The 22,698-nt window shown below is 41.4% G+C and overlaps 1 pseudogene; it reads right to left on the reverse strand.

Annotated features, from left to right (window-relative positions):
* Positions 1-4,556: 4,556 nt before the first annotated feature.
* Positions 4,557-22,698, reverse strand: part of LOC122031351 — a 33,756-nt pseudogene continuing 15,614 nt past the window's right edge.

A 22,698-nucleotide genomic window follows, 5' to 3' on the forward strand; every position in this document is an offset into this window, starting at 1 on the left:
CGAGAAGCTAGAGAGGAAGATTGCTCGAGAAGGATGGAAAATGAGTTCGGTTGAGCCCTATTCCGGATGACCGAAATCAACCAAGCGAGTAGAGCCAGAGAGAAAGAGCCGTATAAAATGTCAATGAGGAGTTGACTGTGGTCAGGGCGCTCAGAGTCCAGGTCCCTGGAGTCTGGGTGCCTAGAGTTCGGGCGCTCGGACTAGTTTGGTCTAGCCGGGGGTGCCTTGGCGAGGTGCCCTTGTGCGAAGGCGATCCGGGAGCTTAGAGCTTTTCCAAGCACCTAGACCAAATAAAATATTATCTTTCACCGTTGTGATGTGGATAAAGTTTTATTGACACCCAAGCTCCCAGAACATGCCACATCAGTAACAGTCAGTTTCCACTAGTGGACTATAAATAGAGCCCTGGTGTTCTCCTTTCAATATAACACACTTGGTACTTCAAGTTCTATTCAATTATTTATTTCTGACCATTATTTTCATGTACGAGGCTTCTCCACCTTTGACATTTTGTTTGAGAAGGAGATTTTCTACTTAGCTTACTTTCCTTAGAGTAGTAATTCTCTAATTGCCAACCAAGTAAATCATTACTTGTCTCATACTTATTTTCTTTCATTTTGTTTAATTAAGTGTGTAATTGTGTTGATCTCGATCAAGTTGAGAAAGGTATTTGTTTTAAATTGTGCAAGGCAATTCACCCCCTCTTGTCGGCCGCAAGGGACCTACAATATACTAAATTGAGAGCAATACTTTTTTTTTAACTCGATTCAAGGATAAGAAATGATATCAAAAGCTCATTATTAGGGTCACGACAATCATACTCACTTATTAAGATAATAATATTGATAAGTCATCTAATAAAATCTCATCTGTCACTTCCCAGGTAGTCCCTGCCAGAAGAAATTTCGGCAGCATCTCCCCTGTACGGGTGACACTATGAGACTTCCTACACGCCCTCAGGGCCACACATACCTCGTCCAACACGGCCGAAACAATAACAATAAACATAAATATATATATATACGAAACCCATAAACAAACATCTAAGTTACCTCTTCCGCCGTCCGGCAGGCACATAGCAGAACATATCGAATAAATCCCGTCGACAAACAAAAAGATTAAACAAAATCCATGGTGCAAAACCAATACAAGTCTGAAACATAGACTAGATAATACAATAGGAAAACAAAAGACTAAACGAAAATCCTTGTGATCTGGTGGGGGACTAGTGACTGGAACCTCCCGACAGCATCAATCTGAAATGGTAATATCAACGGGGTGAGTCAACTCCTCAGCGGATATCAACTGACATGCATAGTAAGACATAACAACTAGCAATAAATATGAGTACAGCCTCCTGGATATATATATATATATAAAGGAACAATGCAAACCTGAAATAAAGGGGAGAAACTGTACTAACCAGGACTTGGGTATAAGGTAAACAAGGTCGTAAGACCGAGGAGTATTATGATCCTGTATGCATGTCAATCATATTCATCCACCAAATATGCAGCAAATAAAGATTAACAAACACAAGCAATAAATGCAATCATGAATATGATTACAATGACATGGTCACCCCTGACGCCAGTCAGCCATCTCACACACGATGGTGAGACCGAGTGGGTAGGGCTATGACAACCGTGCACTCTGCCATCACTGCTCTTGATGAGTGACCGAGTGGACGGGATACTATCGGAGTACACATATCCTCCTACCCTAAATCATAAGTGGGGGAGCTCAATGCTCTCATCTCCCTAAGATAATCCAGAGGGGGATCCCTGTCCTACTACCATGCTGCATCACACTACCCATGAGTGGACCAACGGAGCCCTTGATAGAGAAATCTACTGTAACACACCCTCCCTAAATAAAAATCACTAACCCATGAGTGGTTGTGTGTACAGATCCATGTAACTGGCGATGTGCTCAACAATAATGGAGCCGACTATCGCACAACATGCAATCATGCGAAATGGTGCATGACACTAACCATGGAAATATCTTGATCCTATCCATCTCTATATAATGTGTACCAAAAGGTATATGGATCAAATAGAATATCCTAGGTACACAGGTCAAATATAGTAGAATAAATCTAGGTTCTAAACATAATGAGGCTGTTTGGTTTTTCGGGCCGCGAAAACCGCTTTTTCGCGTCGCGGAAACCCCGAATCACCCTAGCCAACGGATCTCGTGCGAAGAAAAACTTTCGAAAAACAAGTACGAGTTTCAAACAATGATCTACAGTAGATCTACAAAGGAAAAACCATTTATACCTTCGATGCGTGACCTTTTCGTAATCCCACAAGTCCAAGGTACGTCGGATCTCGAAGTTGTCAACATAGACAACTCTCTAGTGATATCCACACGAACAAGGTATGTTCTCTAACACACAAGGATGGAGAAGAGAGTACCCCAAGTGTGCTAGCACTTTCTAGGGCTCTCGGATAGGATTTGGAAGAGAGAAAAGAGAGAAAGCGAAAAGGAATCTTATACACTCACTAGTAGTATCCTCCTTTGTGACCTTCACTTTCTCTATTCTCTTGGAACACAACTCACATATCTTCACCCTCCATGAAAACCCCACGGCAACAGTAGTAAGGAGGAGGAAGAAGCTAAGGAAGAAGATGAAGCATTAACACACATCAATTGCCACAAAACAAAACCTCCTTTTGCATTAGTGTGGCCGGCCACATTAAATGGAATATGAGGTGTAACCTCCATGAGGTGGAGATGATGTGGCTGCCATGTAGGATGAGTCATCCTCCATGAAGTGGCAATACATCAAGTCAAACTTGATGTTTCAACTTCCCATTTAGTCAAGTCAAAATTGGCCAATTTTTCTTCCTTGTTGAGTTGAATCCAACCTTTGACTCAAGTCAATTTCAATCTAATGAATCTCAATTCATTAATATAAATTGACTCAATGAATCAAATTTAAATTAAACTCATTCAACAATTGAATCTAATTGAGTCTAACTCAATAAGTCTAATTTAAATCAATCCGAATCCAATTGGTTCATCATATGAACCTAATCTCCATCCACTTGTTCTTTGTGTGTGACCCAATAGGTTCTTGTAATGTTGGCAATGTTTCTAAACTCCTTTAGCAACATAACCAATGAGCGGCATCTAGCAATACATCAATGCTACCCAAGTTACAAGAAATGTTGAGATCCAACATCACCTTGTGACTACTAATTGTGACTCCTCACAATATATGACAAGTGTCCTTCTATCCTAGACATCTAGATTGATCAATGTGAGGCATAGACCGTGTCATCCTCTGACCAATCTAAATCTTGAACTCCAAGTAGACTCACTAAATCAAATGAGCTCAATATCCTATATTGACTCATTTGGGCATGACCATGCACTTCGTGGTCTCACTCTATCAAGAATACCGATGTCTCTCCCGTCATATAGGAGGGATAGATCCCATCTACATCACTCACATCCCTCTGCATAATTCGTTACATACCCAGTAATCGCCTTTATAGTCCACCCAGTTACGGGTGACGTTTGACGAAACGAAAGTACATAACTCCTTATGTAGGGATCCATGGTGACTTCAGGTCTAAGGACTAGTAGTCATACTAATAGTCACATGAGAAAGTATATGACACTCATATAACAATCCATGATACTTTCTCATGGCGGGTTATTCAGTATACATTCTCTAATGCATACCCATGTGTCAACTTGATATCTCTATATCCATGACTTGTGAGATCAAGTCATCGAGTTGACCTACATGCTAGTCTTATTGCATTAACATTGTCCCTGAATGTTAATACTCGACTAGGAATGATTTAGAGTAGTGTTCCCTATATCATCTCCCTATCGGTTCAACTAATCGATTGATATAGGTAAGAACCTTCTACTCAAGGACGTTACTATACTTAGTTTATTTGGCACCAATACAAGTAAGTATAATAACCAAATGCCTTTATTTATATAGAATATGATACAACAAGTCCAAAATACAACCATCAAATGATTGGCTCTAGGGCTCTAGCTAATAGAGGCATGGTATGTCATTACCTTAAGGACACAAATAATCAAAGGTACATGAATGCAAAAGTAGGTAATAAATACAGCATGCTCAGGTAATAGATAATGACATACCAATGCAAAAATGAACATAAATATTATTACTCGTTAAATATTACTATGCATATCAAATGATAATATCTTAGAAGATAAGTCAAAGTACCCGCATTTAACAGTAGTTCGTATCAGAACAAATCTCACGTCGAGACACCGTCTCGAATCAAAGTCCCTTAATAAATCATACATGTATAGTTTTATTTAGCTAAAATTCAGAATAATTAAATAGCTAATAAAATCCCCAAGACCAATGTAGGGAAAACCCTAATCAACATAACCATTTGCCTACCTAAATTTAAATCCAACGGTAAACTAGGGTTAATTGCCTTAACCCTAATCATTCCATTAGATTAATCTAAACTAATAAATCTACGCACAATCAACCACTAAAATAATCAAATTACAGCATGATCTACAACTAAGATCAATTACCCTACTCCTTACCTCAATTCACAGCCGATGTTGCTGCTGGATGGAATTGCTGCCGGAACCAAGAAATCCCACAGAACAACACCTCCCTGCTGGATTCCACCCTACCATTCGGATTAAGAAGAGATCAAGAAGTAGAGATCAAGAGTTCAACCAAGCATTCCACTAGAAAAATCTATTCACAACCCCACTTACCTCTGCCAACAGTATCCTTTATTTCCCAATCAAACACCTGGATCAACTAGGGCAGAGTGCCTATCTCTAGATCGCCAACAGCCAGATAGAAAGAAGTAATTAGCGACTATACTAGGGCACAAGGACAGCCACACTGGGTCGGATCTGGTGGTCGACGATAGTGCTAGGGCATTGCGCATTCTTGGCGACGAGGAAAAGAATGGAGATAAGTACCGGATAAGCAGTGCTCAAGTGGCACTTCGGATCAGGAAAACCAGCACTCGTCGGTTGTGATCAGCGCTAGGGCCCGAACAGCTGGCGTCGAGCCGGGAGGATCAACGGCGACGAGTAGAGGAGGAGGCGGGGCCGAGAAGGGGGCTAGGGCACGGAAGAAAGGGGAAGAGGAAATGGGAAGGACTCAAAGCTTCCGCCGGCGGTTTTGTACGCGAGGGGAGGAGAGGAAGCACCGTCGGTTTGAGGGAGGGGATCGGTTGGCGTCGCGTAGAGGAGAGGAGGAGGAAGGGATCAGGAGGAGAGGGGGTTCGGGTGTGAAACGGAGGAAAAGAAAAAGAAAAGAAAAAGGAAAATAAAAATAAAACTTTTCCTCGTTCAATGGGGTAGCCTAAACAGGCTTTTCGGGGCCTAATATTTATCCCTGCAACCTACGTCATACGGTTTTCGAAAAATTTCCAGAAAATTTCTAAAAATTTGTTAAAATTCCTTTATGGTTATTTGTCCTTTTTTGATATTTTACATCATTAATAATTCATTATTAGCATATATTAAGATAATAATATTTCCGAATACAAGTACAAGATCATTTTATAACAAACCAAATTTCAATTTGCAACATACAAACTACAATATTTCAACAACTATAATAATATAATGAAAAGTAGCTATCATACTAAAAAAAAAAATCAAATTATGACTGTCATACCATAAAATTACAATAATAGCAATAGCAGTTTTATTGAGTTTTACAACCATAATACACTAGAAGAGCACAATAATTTAAATAAAATAATAATTAGCGATATTCAACAAAATAATTATGTAGACAACAACAACAATAAAAAAATATTATGAATGCTTCTCTTCAACATCCACAACAAACTAGTCAAGCTTGCATTTATATTAGCTAGGAAGAGCAAGGTTATCTATATCATCAAACAAAAAATTAAGTTCTCCCGTCTATTCAAGTATCCTAGATGATTCCCTATAGTAAGATAGCTCAAGTGGTCCTCCTTGGTATGCCTCTTGCTTTAGATCCTTTGATTATCTATAGTCTTTTACAAGAAGAGACAAATATTCTACAAATAACAATTAAAGAGATTCCTATTAATTCCTATTAATTCAGAAGAAAAAGGAATAGAATAGGATTAATGCTATTATACTTAAAAGAAAATTAATGTCTTAATATTATTATGCAAATTTCGTATAAGAGTATGACATTTCATAACATAATCTATTCTATGACCATGTCATTCTCCACATTATTTTAAAAAGTTAGAATATTGGAATAACAGTAATAAAATATGAGAAAAAAACTAGAGTTAAACAATCGACATATTATTAATGAGGCTTTTGCATATGTTAAGAAAATTAGTCGTCACCCTAATAATGAGCTTTTGATATAATTTTATCATGCTTGAATCAAGTTAAAAAAAAAAACATTGCTCTCAATATAGTGTATCACATTGTTGTTTGAGGGCATGGATATATTCATGTGCATTAGACGAGTCTTTATTTGCACTAATGATCTAACTTAGATTTTGATGAATGACAAGGGATTTAAAGTTAGAATGTTTTATGATCTAATTACTTTACTAAGTGTGCAGGAATTGACTGGTCTGAAGGACTTGATACCAGGCTAAAATCCAATTAGGTCTACATGACCCGATAGCTAGTGGGAAGTCTAGATAGGTCTGCGGGGCCTGATATCTGGCCAGAAGTTCGGTTGGGTCCACAGGACCTGACAATTGGCCGAAGTCCAGTTGGGTCTATGGACTTGACAACTAGCAGGAAGACCTAGTGGGTCAAAGGAAAGTTAACTGACTGCAGTTGGTAAGTGAAGGTAAACAACTGGAAGAGAGATCCAGTGAGGGCATGTTCCCCATTGAAGGAACTGTAAGTGTTAGTCTAGCTTAGGTCCATTTGGAAAACCTTAGCTAAGACCTTGACTAGATCCTGGTCTCGGGGAGATAGGATCTAATTACTACTATTTTACTAAATTGGGCTAACTTTATTTTTTAGGATATACTTATTTTTGCTACCCAGGACTAACTGTTTTTTTATAGGGAAGAAGGCTGGAAAAAGATGAGTTTGGGCACCCGGAAGGAATTCGGGCACCCGGACCAGCTTGCTCGGGCAGGTGCCGCAAGCACCCGGGAGGTCCGAGTGCTCAGAGTCAGTCTAAGTGCCCAGACTCGAAAACTCATCCAGGAGCTGAGTTGGAGCACATCAACTAGCCGAGCCACGTCGACTGGTGTGGTCCAAGCGCCCAGAGGGGCTCTTGTTAGTTAGAGCCCTAGAGTCAATCATTTGATGATTGTTGTATGGACTCGTTGTATCATATTTTTTTATATATAAAGGAATTTGTTTATGGTTATTATGCTTACTTGTATTGGTGCCAAATAACTAAGTATAATAGCGTCCTTGAGTAGAAGGTTCTTACCTATATCAATCGATTGGTTGAATCGATAGTGAGATGATATAGGGAACACTACTCCTAATCATTCCTAGTCAAGTATTAGCATTCAAGGACAATGTTAATGCGACAAGACTAGCATGTAGGTCAACTCGATGACTTGATCTCACAAGTCATGGATATGGAGATATCAAGTTGACACATGGGTATGCATTGGAGAATGTATATTGAATGACCCGCCATGAGAAAGTATCATGGATTGTTATATGAGTGTCATATAGTTTCTCATGTGGCTATTAGTATGACTATTAGTCCTTGGACCTGAAGTCACCATGATTCCCTACATAAGGAGTTACATACTTTGGCTTCGTCAAACGTCACCCGTAACTGGGTGGACTATAAAGGCGATTAGTGGGTATGTAACAAATTATGCGGAGGGATGTGAGTGATGTAGATGGGATCTATCCCTCCTATATGACGGGAGAGACATCGATATTTTTGATAGAGTGAGACCACTAAGTGCATGGTCATGCCCAAATGAGTCAATATGAGAAGTTGAGCTCATTTGATTAAGTGAGTCTACTTGGGATTCAAGATTTAGATTGATTAGAGGATGACACGGTCTATGCCTCACATTGATCAATCTAGATGTCAAGGATAGAAGGACACTTGTCATATATTGTGAAGAGTCACAATTAGTAGTCACAAGGTGATGTTGGATCTCAACATTCTTATAACTTGGGTAGTAATGATGTGTTGCTACATACCGCTCATTACTTATGCTTCTAAATGGGTTTAGGAGCATTGCCAATGTTATAAGAACCTATAGGGTCACACACAAAGGGAAATTAGATGGAGATTAGGTTCATTTGATGAACCTAAAGGATTAGGTCCATGTGATGAACCAAATTGGATTAAGAGTAATCCAAATTAGACTAATTGAGTTGGTCTCAATTTGGTTCATGTGTTAGATGAGTTTAATTTGGATTTAGACTCATTGAGTCAATTTAATTCAATGAATAGAGATTCATTAAATTAAAATTGACTTGAACCAATGATTAGATTTGATCAACCATGGGAGAGAAGTGGTCAAGTTTGACTTGACTTGAGAGGAAGATGAAGGGTCAAGTTTGACTTGACCATTTGCCACCTCATTGGTGAGTTGGCAAAGAGTGGACCAATGATGATGCTCCACATCATCTTGATTGCTTAAGTGGGATGTCACCTCATGGGAGTTACCAAGAGTTGTGACTCTTGGTATTCCATGGAGGTTATTAACCTCATTCATGTGGCCGGCCACTTATTCATGAGGTGAGTTTCATTTTTTTGTGTAATTCTCATCTTCTTCCTCAAGCTCTCTCTTCTCTCCCTCTCCTCCACCTTGGCCGAACCTTTCAAAGGTGCTAGCACACCTTTTGTTTGGTTTTCCATCTCTTGCTTGTGTGGATACACATAGAGGAGTATCTACTTTGATACTCTCGAGATCCGGCGAACCTTAGATGAGCAGGATTAGCGAAGGGCATTGCATCAAGGGTAAAGCTCTTCTCCTTTGTAGATCTAGTTTAGATCTAGGCTAGAAACTCGTACTCGAAGTTTTATGTAAATTTTATTTCTTCGCACGGATCCGGTGGCGGGGTTTCAGGGTTTCCGTAATGCAAAAAGTGGTTTTTGCGGCCCGAAAAACCCAACAGCTCTAGGCACCCTGAATGGGCCTATATAAGGGCCTTCGATCAATAGCTTCCAAACATCAACTATTACGACTTTCATATTCAAGTGTTACTCCGAAAAGGCTCCAACAACATTGAAAGGCTACTCCAAAGTTTGTGGAATGAGAGACTTCATTTTCCTTTTTGTTTATCGGTAACTTTGTTATTTTTAGTTCTTGCACTCAACTTTTGTAATACGTTTACAAACTGATAGTGATTGCCCAACAAAAGCACTCAAGGAGTGTGAGCCTTGGAGCAGGAGTTGTCAAAGGCTCTGAACTAAGTAAGAAACTACTTGTGTTAGCGCTTGGTTTCTCTGTTTCCTTACCTCCTTATTTCCACTGCATAACTTGCTTTTAGTCACAATTTTCGACGAACGCTATTCACCCCCCCCCCCCCTCTAATGTATTTACTGCCCTATAAGTCATATCAGAACGAGGTTCCACTCTGAATTGGTGCAACCACCAATCATGCAAGGGGGTGACTTTTAACTTTTTTTGACATTTCTCTTTCAGTTTTTTTAACTTTCTCGATAAAATTTAAACTAGTACAATTACCTCTTTGGATAAATTTTTCTATTATAAACTACTCTGAATTGGTGCAATACCAATTGAGTCTTAATATATTTATTTTCTCCCATACTGCTAATCCAAGACCTAGTCTTGGGACTTCTTTTCTCTGTCTCTTTGTGTGCAGGCTCCTTAAATAGTCCAAAATGAGGACAATACTATTCATCCCCCCTCTTCAACGGGGACAACTCTCATACTAGAAGAAGTGGATCGACGTGCACCTGAAGACTAACATCGATTGATAACCCACCATCCGATGAGGATATCGGGCACCGGTGGATGAAGCAGAAAAAGTACTAATTAACCCAGAAAGATGGACTCCATAAGACAAGAAAAAGGCCCAAATCGACTCGAAGGCAATGAACACCATCTTGTGTAGACTTACCAAGGAGGAACTGAACTGTGTCAAGCCATTCAAGAATGTTAAGAAGCTCTGGGATAAATTGATCGAATTGCACTAGGGCACAAGTGATGCAAAGGTAACAAAGAGTGATTTATTATTAAATAACTTGTTCAATATTAAAATGAAAGATCGAGAAATGGCTACTCAGCTACACATAAGAATCAAAGACATTTTGAATAGGCTCCACCTAATCGGACACCAACTAGAGAACAGAGATGTAATTAGGTATGCCTTAAATTATTTTCCTTGAAATGTACTATAGGCATCCATCGTGGATGCCTACAAAATTTCGAGGAAATTATCTAAATTAAAACTAGATGAAGGTATTGTACTTTTTGTAGGTCCCTCAAAAGAAGCCAAACATAAGAATAAACTAGAGCCAGAATCTGAATCTGACTCGGAAGATGAAGAAGAACAAGTCAGAAAAATGTTCACGAGAAGGAAGAACAACTTCACGAAGAAGGACCTACGAAAGGTGATCAAATCAAATGATTCAAAGACAAAGATCACATGCTACAGATGTAACTAGAAAGGACACTATGAGCACGAGTGTCTAAAAACAAAAGATGACAAACCCAAAATAACCAGAAGGAAGAAGGCACTCAAGGAGACGTGAGACGAATCATCTTTAGAAGAATTAGACTTTGAAGATCAAAAGCATCACAACTACCTGACATTGATAGCAACCAGAACGGAATCAGAAAGCAAGATGGAATAAGACAATGAGTTTGAGTGCGGATCAAGCCACGAGTCTACACTCATTTTTGAAGGTCCGAGTGAGGTATCTTCTATCTTAACCTCTAAATTTTTTAGAATAATTGCATTCTTGAATAAAAAATTAATAAAAATGTGAAAAACAAACTGAAACACTTCTTGAGGAAAATCAACAACTCAAGAAACAAATTCAAAATAGAAATCCAAATCAAGAAATAAAACTTGAGGAGGAAAATATAAGATTAAAAGGTGAAATTAACAAACTCAAAGAATTATTAGAAATCTTTACTACAAGATTAAAAAATTTGGACCTAATTCTTAAAACACAAAAAGTTGTATATAATAAGTTCGACAAGTAAAACATTTATCTCTCTAATAAATCAAAACAAGAAACTAACCAAAGCCTAGGTTCGAAAAGTATGTCTGACCACGCAAGTAAGACTCAATCAATTCTATATACCCCAAAATGAAATTCATTACCTAAAACCAAATCCATCTAACCCAAACCTAAAACTTAAAAACAAACCAAATTTAGATCGAAAGAATAAATTTAAATTAAAAAATTATAAGGCTAATTTAAATTACCATCTAGTTTTTATAACTACAAATATAATCGACATAAACGTAAAACTAACCTAAATGTTCAATAATTCAGGAGAGACTCCAAAATAATAGTTTATCTAGTAGGGTAATTAGGATTAGATTAAAAAGGGATAAAAGTTTAACTTGAAAAATAACACTAGAGAAGTTTTGGATGATAGTAGGTTAGGAAAACTATGTCTATGCATCTCTAGGAAGATATGACTTTGACCTGGTGCATTTGGCTTAGTGGAACTAACTGAAGCTACTCCTTAGCAATTCTAGTTGGTTAAACCAAAGTTTTGTTATTAAGTTCAGTGGATATGACTATTTGAAAAATTTTGGAGGTGTGGTTACTCTAATGATGTCCAGGTGACTCACCATAGCTTAGAACTTTATCCAAAAAAAGTCTATTTATTGAACCCAAAACTAAATTTGAATGTAACATAAGTTAAACCAAATCTTGAAATACAATTTAACTTATTTCATAAAATCATAGGATCCCTTTTTTGTGAAAAGTTAGACTGGTGAGATGAATAAGGTTAAATTAAATTAGATAAAATTAAATTTTGATTAATTCTAATTAATATATCTAAAATTTAATAATTAAATCCCTTAAACTTGTCATAATTGTATTTTGAAAAATATGACCTTAGATTAAGGGAGAGGATATTTATACAGTTAATCTTTAAATTCTAGGAAAACTAACACTAGAGAAGTTTGGGATGATAGTAGGTTAGAAAAACTATATCTATGCATGTCTAGGAAGATATGGCTTTGACCTGGTGCATTTGACTTAGTGGAACTAATTGAAGCTACTCCTTAGCAATCCTAGTTGGTTAGACCAAAGTTTTGTTATTAAGTTCAGTGGATATGACTATTTGAAAAATTTTGGAGGCATGGTTACTCTAATGATGTCCAGGTGACTCACCATAGCTTAGAACTTTATCCAAAGAATGTCTATTTATTGAACCCAAAACTAAATTTGAATATAACATAAGTTAAACCAAATCCTGAAATACAATTTAACTTATCTCATAAAATCATAGGATCCCTTTTTTCTGAAGAGTTAGACAGGTGAGATGAATAAGGTTAAATTAAATTAGATAAAATTAAATTTTGATTAATTCTAATTAATATATCTAAAATTTAATAATTAAATCCCTTAAACTTGTCATAATTGTATTTTGAAAAATATGACCTTAGATTAAGGGAGAGGATATTTATATAGTTAATCGTTAAATTCTAGGAAAACTATTTACATTTTCTAAAAATTTCTCATTTCTCTAGTGTTACAAAAATTATTTTAGCCTTAGTCAAGAATGAATCCCTAGAAAGTATGATCCTATAGATCTAGGTAACGACCATCTCACAAATACACTAGGTCTACCTTGATTGTGTATTTAAAAACATAAAATGGCGTGAGATGCGTAGGTATTTTGCCTGAACTTCAGATGCTTATATTAGTACATCAATATAAGTCTGGGCGAAAAATACCAAACTATAGTGATTAAGTTAAGCAATCATTCTTACTAAATAATAAGTTGGATCAAATCTTGCTTAACTTGGCTAACCAAGTGAACACTACTATATTTTAGTAGATAGTTAGTAACTAACAGTTAGATATATACTAAAGAGAGCAACAAGCTAACGATATGGATCATGGTCAACCCACTTGTTAGTTAGAGCCCTAGAGCCAATCATTTGATGATTGTATTATAGACTCATTGCATCATATTCTTATATAAATAAAGGCATTTTTATTTTGGTTATTATACTTACTTGTATTGGTGCCAAATAAACTAAGTATAATAATGTCCTTGAGTAGAGGGTTCTCACCTATATCAATCGGTTAGTTGAACCGAAAGTGAGATGATATAGGGAACACTACTCTAAATCATTCCTAGTCGAGTATTAACATTCAGGGACAATGTTAATGCAATAAGACTAGCATGTAGGTCAACTCGATGACTTGATCTCACAAGTCATGGATATAGAGTTATGTACTTTTGTTTCGTCAAACGTCACCCGTAACTGGGTAGACTATAAAGGCGATTACTGAGTACGTAACGAATTATGCATGTCACGCCCCCAGAAGAGTCCCTGTCTGAGAAAATTTCGGCAGCATCTCCCCTGTACGGCGGACAATCAAAAATTTCTACAAGCACTAAATACTTCAGCAACAGGCGGCTGGAATAATAACAGTAAATAAAAATCAATCACCACGCAGTTTATATATATATTCACCTCTGGCTGTCACAACCACGCAGTTAATAAAATAAACAACATAGTAATACTCTGACTCGAAATCAACCCTACTCAACTACACTCGTAAAGCCCAAATCCGATTTTTCTTACCTCTTCTGCCGTCCAGGCAGGCATGTAGTAGAGTAAATCCAAATCATACTAAAAATCCATCCAACGGAAAGATTCCATACAATATCCATATGTAAGTCCAAAACAAAACTAAAACAAAGTCTGATAGCGAAAAGCTAAAATGAAACAACAACTCAAAAACCAGCAGCGGAGTAGTACTACGTGCAGTGGGGACTAGCGACTGGAACTCCCTCCTGACAGCATCAACCTGAAAATAACAACAATGGAGGCGGGGTGAGTCCAACACTCAGCAGGTACAGTTGATATGCAAAGTAAAGAAACAACACCTAGCACTAATCATGCGTACAGTCTCCTGATAAGAAAGATAAGAATGCATCTGAAATAAACAGGAGAATACTGTACTAACCAGGTCCTGAGTATAAGGTCAAACAGTCCGAGGGATAAGGAAATCCTGTATGCATGTCAAACATAGGTATCCAAACAATATGCAGCATATAAATGCAGCAACCACAAACACAAGCAATAAATGCATCATGCATATGATGCCAATGATGCGTCCTGGTCACCCCTGACGCCAGTCGATCATCTCACACACAATAGTGAGGCCGAGTGGGTAGGGCAGTGACAACCGTGCACTCTGTCGTCACTACTCCTGATGAGTGACCGAGTGGACGGGATGCTGTCGGAGTACACCTATCCTCCTACCCCAAATCATAGATGGGGGAGCGCAATGCTCTCAACTCCCGGTACTCAAAGATGGGGAGGAATCCCTGTCGGATAACACGTTGTGTCACACTACCCATGAGCGGACCAACGGTGCCTAACAGAGTCCCTGCTGCAACACACTCAGCCTGAATCGACCACTAACCCATGAGTGGTGGTGTGTGCAGTTCCATGTAACTGGCGATGTGCTCAACAATAATGGAGCGGACTATCGCACAGCATGCAATCATGCAAATGGTGCATGGCACTAACCACAAGAATATCCTGACCTAATCCACATATATATAAAAATGCATCAAAGGTCAACGAATCCAAAACAATCCCAAGGTATACAGAAGGTATAAAACCTAGGTCCTGAACATGGTCAAGAATGGCATATCACTACCCCTATAAGCATGTATAAACAGGTAAAATATACCTGAGACGCAAAACCAATCAATCAATCAAGCATGTAAGATTTGGGTAGTGATTAACCGAAAACAGATAAGAAACACAATTAATGCAACATGTTAATTTAATTACTAAGCATATCAAATGACATAAGTCAAAAGTACCCGCCTCCAATCGAAATGTCCAATTCTGACTCCGAGATACTCGTTTCGCGTCAAGATCCTGTATTACCAATTGCATATATTTTTATTTAGCTACATTCTCATAAATAGCTAAATAACTCTCTAACCCTAAATTAGGGCAAATCTCTGATCAACACATAAACCCAATTCATTCATACATCATGAATCAAAATTACTACACCTTACCTCAATCAACTATTGTAGATGTCGAAATAAAATCAGCTACTGGAAACAAGGTTGAGTTGCTTGATCAAGAACACCACAAACAACAACCTTTCAGCCACTGCCCAACAACTTAATTGATCCAAGGTTGGATAAAAATTAAAGATTACAAATCCAAACAGCAATCTAACCTTACCTCTTCCTCACAGCCCCTCTTTTGATGATCCTCTGCCAAGATCGTTGCTACTGGCAACCAGGTGAATCGCTGGACCAAAGCACACCACAAGCAAACCGGATAAAAAAATAAAAATCCTTGCACCTACTAAATTTCCAACCAAACAAAACCTCACCGTGGACTTGATCAATGGCAAAGAGCACTAGGGCACAAGGTGGCCGTCGGCTCTAGGGCTCGGGTGCCGGCACAGAGGAGTCGGGATCAACGTACGCAGCGGGGAGGAGCGGTGCTCGGCGTCAGCGCCGGTGGGAAGAAAGCAGGCGGTCGGGTGGCGCCGGGTGGCTAGGGCGGCGGTGCTAGGGCTCCGGCAATGAACCGGTCGCCGGCGTTCGGGAAGAAGAAACTGTCGGCCGGCGGTTAGGGCAAGGAGGAGGAGAAGGCTCGGCGGCGTCGGGGAGATAAGAGAGAACGGCGAGAATGAGAGAAAATAAAAGAAATAAGATAATAAATAAGAAAAGGAAAAAGAGATAAATAAATAAATCTTTTCCTCTCTTAAATGGGTAGCCCAAACAGGCTTTCTCGGGGCCCCGTTTTTATCCCCGTGAACTCGTCCGTACAAGCTCCGAAAAATTCCTGAAAAATGTCCAAAAATTTCGGAAAATTCCCTTATTCATATTCGCCTATTTTCGGTATTTTACATTCTCCCCCACTAATAAAAATTTGGTCCCCAAATTTCGTTATCTACCATCAGCAAGTACTAACAACAGATATAGAGTATAAATGCTGAACGGTAAATAAATCACATACCTCAAGTGAAAAGATGGGGATATCGAGCTCGGATCGTATCCTCGAGCTCCCAAGTAGCCTCCTCGTCCGAATGATGCTGCCATCCGACTTTAACCAGCCGGATGGTCTTGTTCCGCAACTGACGCTCCTTCCGGTCGAGAATCCGTACCGGAACCTCCTCATAGGTAATGTCAGGCTGAACTGGAACTGGGATATCTGCCAGCACATGCGTCGGATCGGGTACATATCTCCTCAGCATGGATACATGAAATACATCGTGCACGCCTGACAGGGACGGTGGTAGTGCCAGTCGGTAAGCTACTGCTCCGATCCTCTCCAAGATCTCGAAGGGACCAATGTACCGCGGAGCTAGCTTACCTCTGAGGCCAAATCTCTTCACCCCTTTCGTGGGTGAAACTCGTAGAAATACATGGTCGCCAACAGAGAACTCTAGTGGTCTGCGTCTCCGATCAGCATAACTCTTCTGGCGATCCTGCGCCTCTGACATCCTCCGTCTGATAGTACGGACCAACTCTGCATCCTGCTGAACTCTATGAGGTCCCAACAACTGGGCCTCTCCAACCTCATCCCAAAGGACGGGTGTCCGACAAGGTCTACCATACAACGCCTCAAACGGTGCCATCTGGATAGCCGAATGGAAGCTGTTGTTGTAGGCAAACTCTACCAACGGCAGATGGTCCTCCCAACTGCCTCCGAAATCCATAACACATGACCTCAGCAGGTCCTCTAAAGTCTGAATGGTCCGCTCTGACTGTCCATCTGTCTGTGGATGGAAAGCTGTACTGAAACGGAGTTGTGTGCCTAAGGCCTGCTGCAGACTCTGCCAGAAACGAGACGTGAACCGTGGATCTCTATCCGAAATGATACTCAACGGAACACCATGTAGTCTGATAATCTCTCGGCAATACAGATCTGCCAATCGATCCAGGGAATCAGTCCTCCGAATCGCTAAGAAGTGCGCTGATTTGGTTAATCGATCAATGATTACCCAAATCGCGTCATGGCCTTGTCGTGTCCTCGGTAACCCTACCACAAAGTCCATGGTAATGTGATCCCACTTCCACTCAGGAATAGGAATCCGCTGAAGTAATCCTGCAGGTCTCTGGTGCTCAGCCTTCACCTGTTGACAAACAAGACATCTAGCTACGAAATCCGCGATGTCTTTCTTCATACCGTTCCACCAATAGGAACGTCTCAAGTCTCGATACATACGGGTTTCGCCTGGATGGATCGCAAATCAAGAATGGTGTGCCTCCTGAAGTAGCTCCTGTAAGACCGGATGAGACTGAGGTACGCATAATCTGCCTCGGAAGAATATAATACCCTCCTCGTCTCGTGTAAACTCGGAAGCTATCTGACTGCCAATAAACTGCAAATGCTGATCACTGGCCTGTGCCTCTCGGATCCTCGTCCTGATCGACGACTGAGCAACCATGGTAACCAGAATACCCTGATCTGTCGGTCCCTGCTCCTCAAGATCTAACTCCGAGAAACTCTGAATCAACGTGATCAAGTCCGGTGGCAAGCCAAAGTCCCTCTGGACTTCCTGCTGAGTGCATCTGCAACCACATTAGCTTTTCCCGGGTGGTAGCTAATGGTACAATCGTAGTCCTTCAGGAACTCCATCCATCTCCTCTGTCGAAGATTAAGCTCCTTCTGAGTGAAAATGTATTTGAGACTCTTATGATCAGTGAGAATCTCAAATGTGATACCGTATAAATGATGACGCCAAAGCTTCAGAGCAAAGATGATGGCAGCTAACTCCAAGTCATGAACTGGGTAGTTCTTCTCATGCTCCTTCAGCTGACGAGAAGCATAAGAAACTACTCTGCCGTGCTGCATCAGAACAGCGCCCAAACCCTGTAGAGACGCATCGGTGTAAAGTACAAATCCATCCTCTCCAGAAGGTAAAACCAAAACTGGAGCCGACACTAATCTCCGCTTCAGCTCCTGAAAGCTGGTCTCGCAATCCTCGGACCATATGAACTTCACGCCTTTCCGGGTAAGACGTGTCAGTGGCATAGCAATACGCGAGAAGCCCTCGACAAAACGTCGGTAATATCCGGCCAATCCTAGAAAACTGCGGATCTCCTGAACTGACTTCGGCTGCTCCCAACCGGTGACAGCCTCGATCTTCTGAGGATCAACTGAAATACCTCTGCTAGAAACCACGTGTCCCAGAAAACCAACTGAGGATAACCAGAATGCACACTTGCTGAACTTCGCGTACAGCTGATGTCGTCGAAGAATCTCCAAGACTGTGCGAAGATGCTGTGCATGCTCCTCCTCGGAACGAGAGTAGACCAATATGTCATCAATGAAAACGATAACAAACTGATCCAGATACTCCAGAAAGATGCGGTTCATCAAGTCCATAAACACCGCTGGAGCATTGGTAAGCCCAAATGGCATTACCAAAAACTCATAATGACCGTATCTGGTACGGAAAGCTGTCTTCTGAATATCTGAGTCTCTGACTCTCAGCTGATGATATCCGGATCGCAGATCAATCTTAGAATACACTGATGTACCTCTGAGCTGATCAAACAAATCCTCAATCCGTGGTAATGGATATTTATTTCTGACGGTCACTGAATTCAGCTGCCTGTAGTCAATACATAACCTCATGGTGCCGTCTTTCTTCTTGACAAATAGAACTAGAGAACCCCATGGTGAAACACTAGGGCGAATGAATCCCCTGTCTAAAAGCTCCTGGAGTTGAACCTTCATCTCGTTCAACTCTTTTGGTGCCATACGATACGGAGCTTTCGATGTCGGTGAGGTTCCCGGAATCAGCTTAATAGCGAACTCCACTGGCCTTCTGGGAGGCAAACCTGGCAGCTCCTCTGGAAATACATCTGGGTATTCCCGGACAACAGGAACCATGACAGCCATGTGACAGCAGCTTCTGCGCCTGAATCGCCGAAATAATCGAGATGCCGTCGTCTCTAATGCCAGTGAAACTCCACGAGGGTTGGTTCGGAGGCCGGAAGGTGACCACCCTCGTCTGGCAATCAACGGTAGCATGATATACTGATAGCCAATCCATACCAAGAATGATATCAAACTCGACCATCTCCAATACTAGAAGATCTACCGTAAGTATCATGTTGCCAAAATCTAACGGGCAACCTCTGATCTCCTGGGTGACGTCTAAAGTATCACCGGACGGTAGGGAGACAGTCAATCGCCGCAACCTAACAGTAGGTAATCTACCAATCTCCCGCATAAAAGTACGGGATATAAAAGAATGCGAACTACCAGTATCAATCAAAATATCAGCAGTAAATGCATAAATGGAAATCGTACCGCGGAAAACGGATCCGTCGGCCCGCTGAGCATCCTCCCGGTTGCTGCGGCTGGGCAGAAGCCTGCCACTGAGGCGCTGCTGGACTATGTGCCAGATAAGACTGAGAGGATGGTGACTGATACTGTGCAGCTGGCTGGAACTGAGTCTGATACTGCCCCTGAGTCGGATAATAAGGTCCTGGAGCAAAACTCTGGGGTGCTACAGAAGCACTGGAGTACTCCTGTCCAAGCATGCCAAATGCTGCTGCGGAGGGAGCTGCTCCCTGCTGACGCTGTGAAGATTGGGCTTTCTGCCCTCCTCGATATGCCCCTGACTGACTAGACTGTCCCCTCTGACCTGACCCTCCGGAAGCCGTGTGCTGAGCCTTCAGCTGACAATCTCGGCTCTGGTGCCCCGGCAGTTTGCAATAAAAGCAAACTGACTGCCCCAGAGAGCAAGCTAGGGTGAGGTGATCTCTGGATCCACATCTGAAACAATGAGTATCACCGGAAGGTGGTTGACGGTTCTGCTGAGAAAACCGGAAACGTCCTGAAGAAGACCGCCCTACGAGACGCCCCAGAAGTACCCTGACCTGACCGTCTGCGACTACTCTGAGGCTGTCCTGTCGCCTGAGTCTGCTGGACCTGCCCTGATGTCTGACCCGTATGCTTTCTTTTCCTGTCCGGATATGCTGTCTGCCGAGCTAACTCTATCATCAAAGCTCGATTCAATGCATCAGAGTAAGATGAAATCCCTAATCCGGCAAGCTGTACATGCAGATAACCATCCAATCCCTGTATAAACTGCATCATGCGAGTTCTGTCCTCCGCAACTAACTCTGGACAAAACTGAGCCAACCGGAGGAATTCAGTATTATACTCGGTCACTGAGCGATTATTCTGCCTCAGACTCATAAAATCCTGTCGGCGAGCCATCTGATAGGACAGTGGAAAGAAACGGCTCTCAAAAGCCTCTCTGAACCTGGTCCATGTGACGTTGCGCTCACCAATAATAGAACGCTGAGTAACCCACCAGGCATTAGCTTCATCCCGTAAATGGTAAGCAGCCAGCTCTGCTTTCTCCCACTCGGAGCAAGCCATATAGAAGAAAGTCTGCTCCATAGTCTCTATCCATGACAGAGCCATACTCGGATCGAGATCTCCGCGGAAAAGAGTGAAACGAGTCTTCATCGACTCGGCCGGAATCCTAGCTCGTGGCACACAATATCGATGGTCGGGACTGCAGAATTGGGAAACACCGGAGCGATACTACGATGGTATCGCGGAAATAACCGGAGGAGGAACTCCGGTCTATACCGGAGCATAAGCCGTGGTACTGGGAACAAAAGTGGTGGCAATCGGAGGTACGGTAGAAAAAGGTACCGGATGTGGAGCAGCCGGTATGGTGCCACTGGTGTAGGGTACACTGTAGGTCCATGTGGCGGTGGTACTGAATACGCTGTAGGCTGCGCTGGAGCAGATGTCGGGTACACCAATGGTACCCCTGATGGTACGGTAAACAGGGTAGGCGGTGTGGCCAAAGTAGGTATCTCTACAGGAGCTATCAGGATTTGAGAGCCCGATGCTCCCGCTGCATCCTGAGTCTGTCCCTGACTGACAGGCTCATCAACAGTGGGCATCTCTGGCATATCCAGAGATCCCGTGGTCCTCGCACGTGGTCGTCCAGCACCACGTCTCGCAGCAATACGAGTAGATCGTCTCATATCTGTTAAATTAAATTACAGATATCAATACCAATATAACCAACATAAAATAACAACATACCTATTTGCCGTCTGGAGATGTTCCGTCGCTGTCCAGTCCCCAATTTGACCTCAAAATTCCGAACGTACATATCGCCGGAAATCCAAATAAATCCGCAACGGAAATCCGAAATATAACCATATCGAAAATCCGATAATGCCCAGTTTGACTCGCAAACCTGGCTAACCCAAATATCCAGAATACCAACAACAGGTATCCGATAAATCTCCAGAACACCAAAAGCAAGTATCCATAACCTGCTCTGATACCAATAAATTGGTATCAGATAAATCCCGAAAATCCAAAATACGAAACAAAAGATCGTAAAACTGTGCTCTGATACCACTAAATTGTCACGCCCCCAGAAGAGTCTCTGTCCGAGAAAATTTCGGCAGCATCTCCCCTGTACGGCGGACAATCAAAACTTTCTACAAGCACTAAATACTTCAACCACAGGCGGCTAGAATAATAACAGTAAATAAAAATCAATCACCACGCAGTTTATATATATATTCAGCCTCTGGCTGTCACAACCACGCAGTTAATAAAATAAACAACATAGTAATACTCTGACTCGAAATCAACCCTACTCAACTACACTCGTAAAGCCCAAATCCGATTTTTCTTACCTCTTCTGCCGTCCAGGCAGGCATGTAGTAGAGTAAATCCAAATCATACTAAAAATCCATCCAACGGAAAGATTCCATACAATATCCATATGTAAGTCCAAAACAAAACTAAAACAAAGTCTGATAGCGAAAAGCTAAAATGAAACAACAACTCAAAAACCAGCAGCGGAGTAGTACTACGTGCAGTGGGGACTAGCGACTGGAACTCCCTCCGGACAGCATCAACCTGAAAATATCAACAATGGAGGCGGGGTGAGTCCAACACTCAGCAGGTACAGTTGATATGCAAAGTAAAGAAACAACACCTAGCACTAATCATGCGTACAGTCTCCTGATAAGAAAGATAAGAATGCATCTGAAATAAACAGGAGAATACTGTACTAACCAGGTCCTGAGTATAAGGTCAAACAGTCCGAGGGATAAGGAAATCCTGTATGCATGTCAAACATAGGTATCCAAACAATATGCAGCATATAAATGCAGCAACCACAAACACAAGCAATAAATGCATCATGCATATGATGCCAATGATGCGTCCTGGTCACCCCTGACGCCAGTCGATCATCTCACACACAATAGTGAGGCCGAGTGGGTAGGGCTGTGACAACCGTGCACTCTATCGTCACTACTCCTGATAAGTGACCGAGTGGACGGGATGCTGTCGGAGTACACCTATCCTCCTACCCCAAATCATAGATGGGGGAGCGCAATGCTCTCAACTCCCGGTACTCAAATACGGGGAGGAATCCCTGCCGGATAACACGTTGTGTCACACTACCCATGAGCGGACCAACGGTGCCTAACAGAGTCCCTGCTACAACACACTCAGCCTGAATCGACCACTAACCCATGAGTGGTGGTGTGTGCAGTTCCATGTAACTGGCGATGTGCTCAACAATAA

Source organism: Zingiber officinale, chromosome 11A, assembly GCF_018446385.1.
Source record: "Zingiber officinale cultivar Zhangliang chromosome 11A, Zo_v1.1, whole genome shotgun sequence".
Classification (NCBI taxonomy): domain Eukaryota; kingdom Viridiplantae; phylum Streptophyta; class Magnoliopsida; order Zingiberales; family Zingiberaceae; genus Zingiber; species Zingiber officinale.